Source organism: Bufo bufo, chromosome 7, assembly GCF_905171765.1.
Source record: "Bufo bufo chromosome 7, aBufBuf1.1, whole genome shotgun sequence".
Classification (NCBI taxonomy): domain Eukaryota; kingdom Metazoa; phylum Chordata; class Amphibia; order Anura; family Bufonidae; genus Bufo; species Bufo bufo.
Window position 1 is genome coordinate 119,567,338 of NC_053395.1, and position 15,264 is coordinate 119,582,601.

Here is a 15,264-nt window from a genome sequence, read left to right on the forward strand (position 1 = left end):
GTCATCTGCGTGTCATACTGACTCACAGTATTATTTCACTACAAAAGCAGACTCCCTATGCCTGTTACTGCAAGGCACAGTATTCTACACCACTTGACGGGGTATTGGTTATTCCCCGCTCGCCCATTTTGATCCGTCACTTACTAACCCCTGACTCCCCTACCACCAGCCCTTGTCAGAACCCCAATAAGACACGGACACCAAGTTGGATTATATCGGCCACAGCAGCCGTTTATTGAAAACACATACATGAATAAATAACCTTTTATTTCCCACAAAACATAACCAGAAGATATAACCAACTTATCCATATCCCTGAGTAACACGGGGGAGGTCCTGGAAGCCCCAAACCTCTGAATTTTCGCCAGTATATTTTGAGCCGACTTGCCCCCAGCCGTTAAGCACCAGCTCGGAGGCACCACTGACAGCTCGCCCAAATTCTGTCACGTCTGTATGTGAGCAACAAGAGCATACACAGTGAATAAGCTACTGACCGGACCCAAACTAGGGAGGATAAAGGATGACCCCTGTCAGACACTAAAAGCTCTCCCTATGCTGCTAAGCACATGTCCAGATCCAAATGGTGGATCGAGACATGCCCGCGTACCTAAGGCTGATGACCACTGTAACCCCTACAATAGTGGAAGGGGCTCGGCCACCGGTGCCCTGCTCAGAATATGGACGGAACCGGGGTCGCCTCGGATCCAGTCAGAAAACAAACAGAAACACACAATGTCTGCACACTTAACTGAAGGAGCTGCAGCAGCAGTGAAGACAGATCCAAAGTCAGCAGACACTATCCGAAGTACTTGCTACAGCAGAACTCAGGTCCATAGAAAGATAACACACAAGTGAAGATACTCAAGCGAGAGCTACAGCTCAAATAAAAAGTATAATCCACACCCTACAAAGGAGGAGGGGTGATTTAAAGGCAGAGAAATCAAACACAGGAGGGACAGCTGGGAGGAAGTAAAGACCTCAACACAGGGGCGGAGAAACAGAGCAGAGGGAACACCTCCAAGCTCTAGTAGTGACATCATCACAGGGGTGGAGAAACAGAGCTGTGAGAACGTCTCAAAGCTCTGGTAGTGACAGTACCCCCCCCCCCCCTCTACGGGTGGACTCCAGACACCCAGGACCCACCTTCTCAGGATGAGCCCTATGAAATGCCCTGATGAGGCGAGTGGCTTTAATGTCCGACACCGGGACCCACATCCTCTCCTCAGGAACATAACCCTTCCAATGAACGAGGTACTGAAGAGAAACGCGGACAATGCGAGAGTCCACAATTCTGGAAACCTCAAACTCCAGATTACCATCAACCAAAATTGGAGGAGGAGGCAAAGAGGAGGGTACCGTGGGCTGGACATATGGTTTTAAGAGAGATCTGTGAAATACATTATGTATCTTCCAAACCCGTGGAAGATCAAGACGGAAGGCAACAGGATTGACGACTGACAAGATTTTATAAGGCCCAATAAACTTGGGGCCCAATTTCCAGGAGGGAACCTTCAGTTTAATATTTCTTGTAGACAACCACACCAGATCACCCACATTCAGGTCCGGACCAGGCACACGTCTCTTATCAGCCACACGCTTATATTTCTCACTCATCTTTCTAAGATTACTCTAAATCTTTTGCCAAATGGTAGACAAAGACGAGGAAAATCTCTCCTCCTCAGGCAAACCAGAAGGAGCCCCTCCCAAGAATGTCCCAAACTGCGGATGGAACCCATATGCACCAAAGAATGGTGACTTCTCAGAAGATTCCTGACGACGGTTGTTCGGAGCAAACTCAGCCAGAGGGAGAAATGAACACCAATCCTTCTGGTTCTCTGCCACAAAACAGCGCAAATATGTCTCCAGATTCTGATTGACACGTTCAGTCTGACCATTCGACTGCGGGTGAAAAGCAGAAGAGAAGGACAGCCGAACCCCCAGGCGAGAACAGAAAGCCTTCCAGAATCTGGACACAAACTGCGTGCCTCTATCGGAAACAATATCAGAGGGAATGCCATGCAATTTAAGAATATGGTCGACAAAAGCTTGCGCCAACGTTTTAGCATTGGGTAAACCAGGGAAGGGTACGAAATGAGCCATCTTGCTAAAACGGTCCACCACCACCAGGATCACCGACTTCCCTGAGGAACGAGGAAGATCCGTGATAAAGTCCATGGACAGGTGTGTCCAAGGACGGGAAGGTATGGGTAACGGGAGATGGGGACCTGAAGGCCGTGAACGAGGGACCTTCGCACGAGCGCACGTCTCACAATCAGCCACAAAACCCTCCACCGACTTACGAACAGCCGGCCACCAAAATCTCCGAGCAATGAGATCTACCGCGGCTCTACTCCCGGGGTGGCCAGCAAGAACAGTATCATGATGCTCCTTGAAGAGTTTGTGACGTAACTCAGGAGGCACAAACAACTTCCCAGAAGGACAACGGGCAGGTGCCTCAGTCTGGGCAGCCTGGACCTCGGCCTCCAAATCAGAATACAGAGCAGAAACAACTACCCCCTCCGCCAAAATGGGACCCGGGTCCTCGGAGTTTCCTCCTCCCGGAAAACAGCGAGAGAGAACATCAGCCTTCACATTTTTGATCCCAGGGCAGAATGTAACGACAAAATTGAATCTGGAGAAGAACAGAGACCATCTGGCCTGTCTCGGATTCATACGCTTGGCCGACTCCAAGTCCGCCAGATTCTTATGGTCGGTAAAAACGGTGATAGGGTGCCTGCCCCCCTCCAACCAATGGCGCCATTCCTCGAAAGCCAACTTGATGGCCAACAACTCCCTATCTCCCACATCATAGTTTTTCTCTGCCGGGGAGAGTTTTTTAGAGAAAAAGGCACAGGGTCGCCATTTGGCAGGAGAAGGGCCCTGGGACAATACCGCACCCACACCCACCTCGGAAGCATCCACCTCAACAATAAAAGGTAAGGAAACATCGGGATGCACCAAGATGGGAGCAGACGCAAAGCTCTCTTTAATCTTAGAAAAAGCTGCAAGCGCCTCCTCCGACCAAGAGGAAAAATCCGCCCCCTTTTTTGTCATGTCAGTGAGGGGTTTGACAACAGAGGAATAATTCAAAATGAACTTTCTGTAATAGTTCGCAAAACCCAGAAAGCGCATCAAAGCCTTCTGATTCTCAGGAAGCTCCCACTTAAGCACAGCACGGACCTTCTCCGGATCCATGCGAAAACCAGAAGCAGAGAGGAGAAAACCCAGAAATTGAATCTCCGATACCATAAAAAGACATTTCTCCAGCTTGGCGTACAATTTATTTTCCCGCAGAATCCGCAGAACCTGAAAAAGATGATCCTGATGGGTATGAACATAAGGGGAAAAAATCATCAATATACACCAATACAAATTTCCCCATTAAATGGTAGAAAATACTGTTAACAAAATGCTGAAAGACGGCCGGAGCATTCATCAGGCCGAAAGGCATAACGAGATTCTCGAAATGCCCGTTAGTGGTATTAAAGGCCGTTTTCCATTCATCCCCCTCTCTGACCCTGACTAGGTTGTACGCGCCTCTCAAATCCAATTTGGAAAAAACCTTGGCCCCAACAATTTGGTTGAAGAGGTCCGGGATCAGAGGAAGGGGATAGGGATCGCGAATCGTGATACGGATCAGCTCCCTAAAATCTAGGCAAGGTCTCAGAGAGCCATCTTTTATTTTAACAAAAAAAAAAACAGCGGCAACAGGTGATTTTGAGGGATGAATATGCCCCTTATCGAGACTCTCAGAGATATAGGTTCGCATTGCGATTCTTTCCGGTTGTGAGAGATTGTAGAGGCGTGCTTTTGGCAGCTTGGCGCCGGGAATGAGGTTAATAGGACAGTCAAACTCCCGGTGAGGAGGTAGCTCCTGAACACCGCTCTCGGAAAACACGTCCGAGAAATCAGAGAGAAATGATGGCACAGTTTTAGTAGACACCTCTGCCAAAGTCGCTGTGAGACAATTCTCTCCACAAAACTCACTCCACTCATTTATTTGCCTTCCTTGCCAATCAATAGTGGGGTTATGTCTAGTGAGCCAGGGTAACCCCAAAACTAGAGGAGAAGGCAATCCGTTAAGGACAAAACAAGAAATATCCTCCACATGAGTGTCACCTACAGCTAACTGGATTTTGTGAACAATGCCCTTCAGGGATCTCTGTGAGAGTGGAGCAGAATCAATAGCAAAAACAGGTATATCCTTTTCTAATGTGCAAACCTGAAAACCATGCATGGCTACAAATTGAGTGTCAATAAGATTGACGGCCGCTCCACTATCGACAAAAATTTCACAAGAAATGACTTTTCTCTCTAGCGCCACCTTGGCAGAAAGGAGAAAACGGGAACTGCAGGTCAGAGGAAAAGCATCAATTCCTACATCAACTTTGCCCAAAGTAGCAGATGAAGCAGAGTATGATGATTTACCTTTTGAGGTTTTTCTCTTATTATCACTCTTAGTACAGTTCATGAATTTCCTAGACGGACAAACATTTGCCAAATGACCTATGCCCCCACAACAAAAACACACCATTCTCTGAGGATTAAATCCTCCTTTATCAGGGGAAAGTCGACCTAGCTGCATGGGCTCCTCCTCAGAGGGGACCGAGATAGGATGAGGCGCCTGCACACTGAATGAGTCCGCACCACTGCCCCTAGACTGACAATGGCTGGACAGAGAGGTCTCGTTTCTTTCTCTTAGACGCCTGTCAAGGCGTACCGCCAATGGCATGGCAGACTCTAAGGACATTGGTCTCTCATGGAAAGCAAACGCATCTTTCAATCTCTCTGAGAGACCATGACAGAACTGACTCTGGAGTGCAGCATCATTCCAACCTGAATCAGCTGCCCATCTCCGAAATTCAGAACAATAAAGCTCCGCAGACAGTTTGTTCAAGCTGAGTCATAGATTGACGGAGATCCGCTACCTCCAAAGAAAGACCCTGCAAACGGTCAACCAGGTTAGAAAGCGGATCCATGTCAAAAAGGACGGTTATGGTGGATTATAATGTCTAGCTCTAGTAGTGACATCATCACAGGGGTGGAGAAACAGAGCTGTGAGAACGTCTCAAAGCTCTGGTAGTGACAAATTCTGCCACAACCGACCACCAGCCATAGGAGTCCAGCCCCAACCGTGGAGCACTCCCATCCTCGTCACCTGAATCTCTCCAACTTCAAGGACCTCCCACCGCCACAAACGCACATGCTTGACACCTTAAGCCTGTGCGTCCCTCCACATTTGCAAAGCTGTCTCAATGCCCTCCTGTATCGCCAGACACCACATGTCAATCCCCACTGCGTTCAAGTGAACACCGTCAGACCGCCAAAAAGCCCCGACCCCTTTCTCCAGTTCGGTATGCCTTACTACCACTGCCCCATTCCTTGCCATGAACCACCCTATGGCCCGGTTAGCTTTTATCCTAGCCTTATTTATCCCTTCCACCGACCGCGCTCCCCTCCACACTTTGCGGGGAACAATGTCCGAGCAAACAGAAATTAGACCCGGGAACAGCGCCCACAACCGGAGTAGGTCGAACTTAACATCCTTTACCAATTCCCGAAACGGCCACGCCCCAAAATCGTTGCCCCCTACGTGCAACACCAACACATTTGGCGTCCTATCCAACCTAACAAACTTGTGGACCTGAGGTAACACGCCCCCCCACACCATTCCCCTACGCCCCCTACAGTTGGGGTTTGACCGGTCGGTAGCGGTGGTTAGATGGTTGGGGCAACCATCTAACCACCGCTACCGACCGGTCAAACCCCAACTGTTGCCCGTCCGGCCGAACCGCTGCCCGGATAGCACCCCAGAAAACATACGAGTGACCCATTATCCAGATTAGCGCTAGGTCCGAATCTGTAACGAAATAATAAGATCAAAAGCATACCATACGGGATGAGACAAAGTACAATGCAATATCACAAACGATCTGGGCGTATATATGATCTAAAACGAATCGATTCCCACGAATCGACATCTGCATTATCACGTCCTGCCCCAGCCCCCGTTTGGTCGCCTCTGTCGCTGCCCCGATTCTAAAAGAGTGGCTAGAGTAACCCCCAAGCTCTACGCCCAACTGCCCTAGACACCGCCTGAAGACCGCTGTGAACTGGAAGCGGGAAAGGAAAGACCCGTCCGCATGCACTAAGAGAGGGGAATTCGTCCCCAACACTGCAACCCCGTACTCCCTCAAGCAGTATACCGGACACATTGTGCAACCCGGGACCGCGAAAAGAACAACCTTCCGACCTCTTCCTTCCCTATCGGTTTTTGATCGTCTAATACGAAATTCCACCCTATCCTGAAAAAGGTCCACGTCATCCCTGAACAAGCCACCCTGTCTCTTAACCGACGGAGAAACCAACTCGTCCAAACGCAATGCCCCGAAAAACGCTAGCGAAAAAGCCAACCGAAACAAACGCAACTCCCACGCCGAGGCACAGGCGTCGACTAGTTGTTCACCCAACCTCAGCAGCAAAGCAAAAGACACCGGCCTACGGTCATCCTCCCCCGAATGAGAACGCCGCCAACCCTTTAAAGCCCTCACCACCAGAAAAGACTTGGTGACGTCTGGCAGATTTCTAAGACGAAAACCGAAAGCCAATCCCGAAACACAACTATTAATTCTAGAGATAGACCACCCCTCTTCTCTACAATGCCCAATGAACAACAGCAAGGGAATCTCGAAGTCACCCGTCACAGCGGCCAACCTGGTCTTCCATTCCTCCCAGCATTGCCATGCCCTATTGTATGTCTCCCACTAACCGGGTGCGAGTGAAGCCCGTATGAGACCTGCTACGGTGTCTCCAGGAGTTCCCACAGACAACTTGGGCAGTCCAGCTCGCGTTCCTCTGCCCCCGGGGCCAGCTGGCGGAAACGCTCCCACTGTGAACGAGAGAGAGCATCAGGAATACAGTTATCAACCCCTGGTACGTGCACTGCTACCACCCAAGCATTGAGTGACAAACACTCCAACACTAGCCTCTGCAATAGACGCACCACTAATGGTGAAGAGGCCGACAACCCGTTAATCGCCTGCACCACCCCCAAGTTGTCACAGTGGAAACAGACCTTCTTGTTCCTAAAATCCTCCCCCCACAACAGTACTGCCACTACAATCGGGAACAGCTCCAGCAACGCTAAATTCTTGACCCAGCCTCTCTCCACCCAAGTATCAGGCCAACCCCCTGCACACCACTGACCCCCACAATAGACCCCGAAACCGCCTCCCCCCGCAGCGTCAGAGAAAAGGTCGAAATCAAAGGAGTCTACCGTTCCCCCATAAAAAGACCTCTGCCATTACATAACATAACACTCCAGAAACGATGCCCAAACTTGCAAATCCGCCCTAAGCTCTTTCCCCAGTCTAATAAAATGGTGCGGCGCGGCCACCCCCGCCGTTGCCGCCGCCAAACGCCTACTAAATACTCTACCCATGGGGATAATCCTACAAGCGAAATTCAGCTTCCCCAGGAGTGACTGTAGGCTCCGCAATTGAATTTTGGGCAGTCGCCACGCCCTGTCCACTTCCTTTTTCAGATCCTCAACCTTGTCTAAGGGCAGCCTACATTCCATCTTCACTGAGTCAATCACTATGCCTAGGAAGCTCAATTCCGTGGTCGGCCCCACAGTCTTCCCTGCCGCTAAGGGAACCCCGAAGGAATTAAACAACGCCTCCATCGTGTGCAACAGTAAAGAGCACACCCTGGATCCCGGGGGGCCAATACATAAGAAATCATCCAGATAGTGAATAATTGAGTCACATCCGGAGGAATCCACTACCGCCCATTCTAGAAAAGAGCTAAACTTCTCAAAATACACGCATGACAACGAACACCCCATCGGCAAACAATGATCAACAAAAAATTTACCCTCCCAAAAACATCCCAACAAATGCAGGCTATCTAGATGCATCGGCAACAGTCTAAATGCTGACTCGATATCCGTTTTCGCCATCAATGCACCCCTCCCGAACTTCTTAACCCACTTCACTGCCGCATCAAACGAGGTATAGACTACCGAGCACAGTGTCGGGTCAATACCGTCGTTGACCGACGATCCCTTCGGAAAGGATAGATGTTGAATCAGGCAAAACGTATTCGCCTCCTTCTTTGGGACCACCCCCAGAGGCGACAAACGCAAGTTCTGCAAAGGTGGTTCCAAAAACGGGCCAGCCATCCTTCCCAGTCTAACTTCCTTTTCTAACTTTTTTGTAACCACATCCGGGTGCTCCCTCGCCGACTGCAAATTCTTCTTAAGCAACACAGGCCCCGATGGAATAAACAGAATTTTAAATCCCCCCGAAAAACCTTCCCGCAACAATTGCTCAGCCCCCCTATCCGGATATCTAGCGAGAAACCGAACCATCTCTTGCAGACGCACCGGTGCCTCCCCCTTTTCCAGAACCCTTGCCCCCCTTCTGTTTGGCCCCTCTAAAACACCGCGCGGCTCTGTGGGACCCGCCACAAGTGGAACATTCGTGCTTGAATTTGCACTTGGCTCCAAATTTACACCCCCCTTCATTGAATAAAAAACACAACCCCTTTGCGGATGCTGCCGCAAATCCGGATTGTCCCCCCGCCTCTGAGTCGCTCCGAAAGGGCTGGCCTGACCGAACCGGCGCCGTCACTTTTAGCCACAAAGCGATATCCTTGTGGTCCCATTTGATATTAGGGCGTACCGCCTTCCGCTGCCTAAACTGCTCGTCGTAACGCAGCCAGGCCATACCCCCATACACACGGTAAGCTTCCCCAATGGCATCCAGGTAACAAAAAAGCGCGGAGCAGCACTCCGGCGCTTTCTCCCCTATCACACTGGCCAATATCGTGAACGCCTGCAACCAGTTAGGGAACGTACGCGGTATCAGTCGGTGCCTACGCTTCTCCTCGTCCTCCCTCTTACCCTCATCCTTCCGCGCCCTATCCAAATTGAACCTGTCCAAAGGGAATAGGGAAAATATATCCACATATTCCCCTTTCCAGATGCGCTCCCTAACCTCCTGCTTCAAATGTGCCCCCAACGGGCCCTCAAAACAAACATAAACTTCACCCTTTGCCCTATCGTCTAACCTCATTACGTCCTCCTGTTCAGACCCGCCCACCTGCGTCTGTACTGACGCCGAAGTACCACATGAAACCACCGTGGGTGTACCCGAAGCTGACGGCCCCCCCTTGGCCACCCCCATGCCGGCAATGGCCCTGACGCTACCGACCCGCCGATGCCACCACCCAGGCCCCCCAACGGTAACGCGGGATTCCCTGCCACCCCCAAATTTGCTAGCAACCCCACCAACCCCCCAAGAACTGGCCCAGCCCCTTACTCAAGTCTGACTGAGGCCCCCCAGCCCCCCCAGACACTAACTGACATAAAGGTCCCCATGGTGCCTCACCTGGCTGCCTGGGTGCTGTGACCCCATCAGCCGAAGGTCCTGAATCCTGACGCCCGTTCCTCTGAGACGGTCCTGGCACAGCGAGCTCCCACGGCTGTCCCCTGGCCGGGCTGGGGCCAGGGGCGTAATCTTCTGGATCCTCCCTGGATACAACTTGTGCGGCGACACCTTCTTCCTCGACTTGCCTGACCGACGAGGGCCTGCTGCCGGGTTCCGCAGCAGCCCCGTGCACTCTGGGATACTGCTCAAGCTGAGGGGCCTCATCCACATCCGGATCCTGGAGAGTGCCCGCCATTCCTGGTCCTGACCACAAGGTGGCGCTGCTGCGCTGCTGAAGAGGCCTGCACGAGGGCTTCGCCTACTGGCCGGATTCCTTCCACGCCTGGGCGCCCAGGCAGGAGCGGCACCCGGCACCCGGCGCCTGCAGGTGTGAAGGGTCCTGAAAAGCAGGGCTCCGTCTTCGGCGCTGATCCCGAGGGGAGGCTATGTCTGGGCTAAGGCGCGCCGGTGGACGGGACCGCCGCGGCTGGGGTGCCGGTGGCTGAGGCGGAGAGGGTGCCTCAGCCGCCCCTCTGAGCAGGCCGACCTGAGATCCGCCAAGAGGGAATCCACATCCATAGTAAGTGCAGGTGTGCGCAAGTGAGTGCAGGTGTGTGCAGCTCCGTTTTTCCATAAAATGGCCTCCTTCTTCCCAGACCGTCAGCCTTTTAACCCCTCGCTCCGCGCCGCCCCCATCACTTGAATTGGCCAATCGGCTTCCCAGGGGCTCCCTCAAACTAGCCCCCCGTCATGGTCGCCTCCCTCCAAGGCTGCGCCCCCAGTCCGGCTCTTTCTATACAGGCTCTCTGCAGCCAGGAAATAGCTATTTTTTTAACGCGATTCGCCACAAATAAATTCTGATCGAATTGATGAGAAATTTGCTAATCTCTACTGTCAATGTCCAGGAGACTGTCCAAGCATTTCAGCTATTCTTACGTGGTGAGGAACACTTTACTAAACTTGCAGTGACAGAACTGCCTGCCGCTACATAAATTAATCCGTGATGGCAGTGGAAAGCTGTGAACAATTTTGTCATGCACCAGACAGCCTCAGCAGCATGGAGCATGTGCTGTTTTGAGGTCAGGCAGTGGTAGCTCATACAAGATGCCTGTTGGGTGCTGAAGTCCTTTGGAAAGGCCACAATGTTCGTCAGCAGGGACACCTGCGACATGAACAATGTCACCCCCCTTATATTTAACTTAGAACTGATGCTGATGCACCAGTAGATGATGGTGGGAGAACAGCTAAGGCTACTTTCACACTAGCGTTCGGGGCTCCGCTTGTGAGTTCCGTTTGAAGGGTCTCATAAGCGGCCCGAACGGATCCGTCCAGCCGTAATGCATTCTGAATGGATGCGGATCCGCTCAGAATGCATCAGTCTGGCTCCGTTTGTCCTCCGCTCCGCTCAGCAGGCGGACACCTGAACGCAGCTTGCAGCGTTCAGGTGTCCGCCTGGCCGTGCGGAGGCAAACGGATCCGTCCAGACTTACAATGTAAGTCAATGGGGACGGATCTGTTTGAAGTTGACACAGTATGGCTCAATTTTCAAACGGATCCGTCTCCCATTGACTTTCAATGTAAAGTCAAAACGGATCCGTTTGCATTATCATGAACAAAAAAAAAAAATCTTTTTTTTTTTTTTTTTGTTCATGGTAATGCAAACGGATCCGTTCTGAACGGATCTAAACGTTTGCATTATAGGTGCGGATCCGTCTGGGCACATACCAGACGGATCCGACCTAAACGCAGGTGTGAAAGTAGCCTAATGTATCTTACTGTCCGCCCTGTAGCTGTTTAGGACTCACAAAGGGAATGTGCCATGGAAGAAGAGGAGGGTGAGGAGTTGCCACTGTAAATGGTGGAGGAGGTGGAGTAGCAATAGGTCAATGATGAACATGGCTTTGGCCAGGATATTCAATTGTCTCAGCGGGGGCTGGAGCTGGAAAGAACTACAGCATGCTGGCAAGAATGGATGCTGAATGAATTGATGTATGTTCGCTTGCTTACATAGTGACAGGCATAGCGTTGACATCAAGCAGTCTGATAATTATTGAATGCCTATACTTTTAGACCCTTGCTATCAAAGCAAAACTTCACTTTTGTCAAAATGAACCACTCCTCCGGCTGAGGCCGATGAATAGATCTGGCTTTGCTGACGGTGCCCCATCTTGCCCTTGTTGCTGCCTGGCTGCCTGCCATCCTGCCTCCGTCATGCCACTGCTGAGGCCTGCCTACACTCATCTTCTGTATGGCTGCTGCTGCCTCCATCATGCTGCTGCCTGCCTACTAACGTGTACCCCCCCCCCCCCCCCCCATTTTTACAAAGAGGTGGAAGATTTTCTTTACACTAAGGGCTATTTCACACGACCGGATGTTGTGCGGGTAATCCGCTGCGTGAAAGAGATCCAAGCCCCATTCCAGACAGCAGAGACACGGAGCATTAACACGAATGATAATGCTCTTTGCCTCTCTGTGATCTTTTTACTACAAAATCACAGTGAGATAAAGTTGTCACCGTGATTTTGTAGTAAAAAGATCACAGAAAGACAAAGAGCATTATCATTCATGTTAATTCTCCGTGTCTCTGCTGTCCAGAACGGGGCTTTGCACTCTTTCACGCAGCGGATTACCCGCACAGGATCCGCTCGTGTCAAAGAGCCCTAAGCCCAATGCATGGCTACACTCACCCAGTCCTAATAAAATCTGGTACTACCTCAAGGATGTCGCTGGCGTCGGCGTGATGTCCACTGGATCCAGAACAAGGTCCTTGTGGTCATAGAGAAAAAAAGAATAATCACATAAGGAAGGGATGGTGACTGCCCCAGTGAAATCACCAGCAGGGGGTGCTGTGCTGGTATTTAAGACTGAGCCATGCCAATGTATAGCAGGGTAATCTAGGACATTTCCCCTAAGTGCTACCGCACAGTACTAATGCCCACATTGTGGCCCCTCACAGTACTAATGCCCACCTTGTGGCCCACATATTTTCCCTCTCACAGTGGTTATGCCCCATATGTGCCCCCTCATAGTAGTTATGCCAGATATGTGCACCCTCACAGTATACCAGATATGTGCCCCCTCACAGTAGTTATGCCAGATATGTGCCCCTTCACAGTAGTTATGCCCACATATGTGCCCCCTCACAAAAGTTATGCCCAAATAAGTGCCCCCTTACAGTAGTTATTCCAGATTAGGCTGCCCGCCCCCTCAGTAAAGATGTCCACTTTTGTGCCCCCTCACTCTAGTTGTTGCCCCCCTTTTGCCTCCAGTCTGCAGCTTTATGGAAAACAAAAACAAAAAACACATACTTAGTAACATAGTAAGATAGTTTATAAGGCTGAAAAAAGACATTTGTCCATCCAGTTCGGCCTGTTATCCTGCAAGTTGATCTAAAGGAAGGAACAAAAAAAACTGAGCTAGAAGCCAATTTTCCCCACTTTAAGGGAAAAAATTCCTTCCCGACTCCAATCATGCAATCAGAATAACTCCCTGGATCAATGACCCCTCTCTAGTAGCTATAGCCTATATTATTACACTCCAGAAATACATCCAGACCCCTCTTGAATTCCTTTATTGTACTCACCATCACCACCTCTTCAGGCAGAGAGTTCCATAGTCTCAATGCTCTTACCATAAAGAATCCACTTCTATGTTTGTGTACAAACCTTCTTTCCTCCAGACGCAGAGGATGTCCCCTCATCACAGTCCTGGGGATAAATAGATGACAGGAGAGATCTCTTTACCGACCTCAGATGTATACATAGTTACATAGATACATAATTATTAGATCTCCACTCTTTTTGTAATAACCCTAATTTTGATCATCTTTCAGGGTACGTTAGTCCACCCATTCCAGTTATTACTTTAGTTACCATCTTCTGAACCCTCTCCAGCTTTGCCAAGTCTGCCCTGTTCACAGGAGCCCAGAACTGTACACAGTAGTCCATGTGTGGTCTGAGTAATGATTTGTAAAGTGTCAGGACTCCAGTATGTTCTCATCACGGGGATCTATGCCCCTTTTGATGTAACCTATTCAATTATTGGCCTAGGCAGCAGCTGTCTGACACTGGCTTCTACAGCCTAGTTTGCTGTCCACTAAAATTCCTAAGTCCTTTTCCATGTGAGTGTTACCCAGTGTTTTACCATTTAGTATGTACTGGTGACTTGCATTATTCCTTCCCATGTACATAACCTTACATTTGTCAGTGTTAAACCTCATCTTCCACTTAACTGCCCAAGCCTCCAATCTATCCAGATCCATCTGTAGCAGTATACTGTACTCTTCCTTGTTAATTACTTTACACATTTTAATGTCATCTGCAAAAATTGATATTTTACTGTGCAAGCCTTCTACAAGATCATTAATAAATATATTGAAGAGAATAGGGCCCAATACTGACCCCTGTGGTACCCCACTAGTGACAGTGACCCAATCTGAGTGTGTACCATTAATAACCACCTTCTGTTTTCTATCACTGAGCCAGTTACTTAACCACATACAAACATTTTCCCCCAGTCCAAGCATTCTCATTTTGTATACTATCTTTTTATGTGGTACAGTATCAAATGCTTTGGAGAAGTCAAGATAAACGGCATTCATTGATTCGCCACTGTCAAGTCTAGAACTTACCTTCTCATAGAAGCTGATTAAATGAGTTTGACATGACCGATACCTCATGAAGCCATGCTAAGGCATTATTTGCTTATTTTTATTGAGGTACTCCAAGATATCATCTCTTAGAAAACCTTCAAACTGTTTACCCATGACAGATGTTAAACTTACCGGCCTTTAGTTTCCAGGCTCTGTTTTTGGACCCTTTTAGAATATTGGCACCACATTCGATATGCGCCAGTCCTGTGGAACACTCCCTGTCAGTCTAGAGTCTAAGAGTCTAAATATCAGAAATAAGGGTCTTGCTATGACATTACCTAATTCTCTTAGGATACGGGGTGTATGCCATCTGGTCCCGGCAATTTGTCTATTTTAATCTTTTTAAGACGCCTCTGTACTTCTTCCTGGGTCAGACAGGGCACTTTTAATGGGGAATTTACTTTTACATTCTGCATTTCATCTGACATTTTAATTTTTCTCAGTGAAAATAGTGGAGAAAAAAATATTTAATAGCTTAGCTTTCTCCTCATTTCTCTCTGCAAATTCCCCCTCATTACTCTGTAAAGGGCCGACACCTTCAGATTTATACTTTTTACCATTTATATAATTGAAGAACATTTTAGGGTTAGTTTTACTATCTTTGGCAATTAATCTCTCGGTTTCTAGTTTGGCTGCTTTTTTTTGTCTTTTACATATTCTATTTATTTTCTTATAGTTTTTCAATGTTTTTTCAATTCCTCGCTACCCTCCTGTTTTGGTGATTTAAATGCTTTATTTTGTCACTTCTTTCTTTCTTTACATTTCTATTTATACACTTTTTTTTCTTGTTTCTTAGCATTTTATTCCCATAAAATCTCACAATTAGATTTTAGGATGCTTTTAAAAATATCCCACTTTGTGGCTGTATTTTTATTTTTGAGGACTTTGCCCCAGTTAGTTAGGCCTTTGCTTTTTTGAAGTTTGGTATTTTTGTTCCTCCCTGAAGAAACATTCTTTTGAATGACAACTGGAAGGTTAATACTTTATGGTCACTATTTCCAAGGTGTCCCCCAACCTGCACTTCTGTTGTTCTGTCAGGTCTATTGGTTAATATTAAGTCCAGTGTGGCGGTTCCTCTTGGCAGGTCCTGATCCAGTTGGGAAAGGTAATTGTCTTTGGTTATTGCCAAGAACCTGTTTATTTTATGATATGTACAGGTCTAAGTTTTCCAGTCTATATCTG

General features: G+C 48.9%; 1 protein-coding gene across 1 annotated transcript in view; it reads left to right on the forward strand.

The window, feature by feature from the left end:
• The window catches only part of TRPM2 (transient receptor potential cation channel subfamily M member 2), a 1,766,051-nt gene that overhangs the window by 425,539 nt on the left and 1,325,248 nt on the right, over positions 1-15,264 (forward strand). The gene's annotated exons all lie outside the window — the stretch shown is intronic.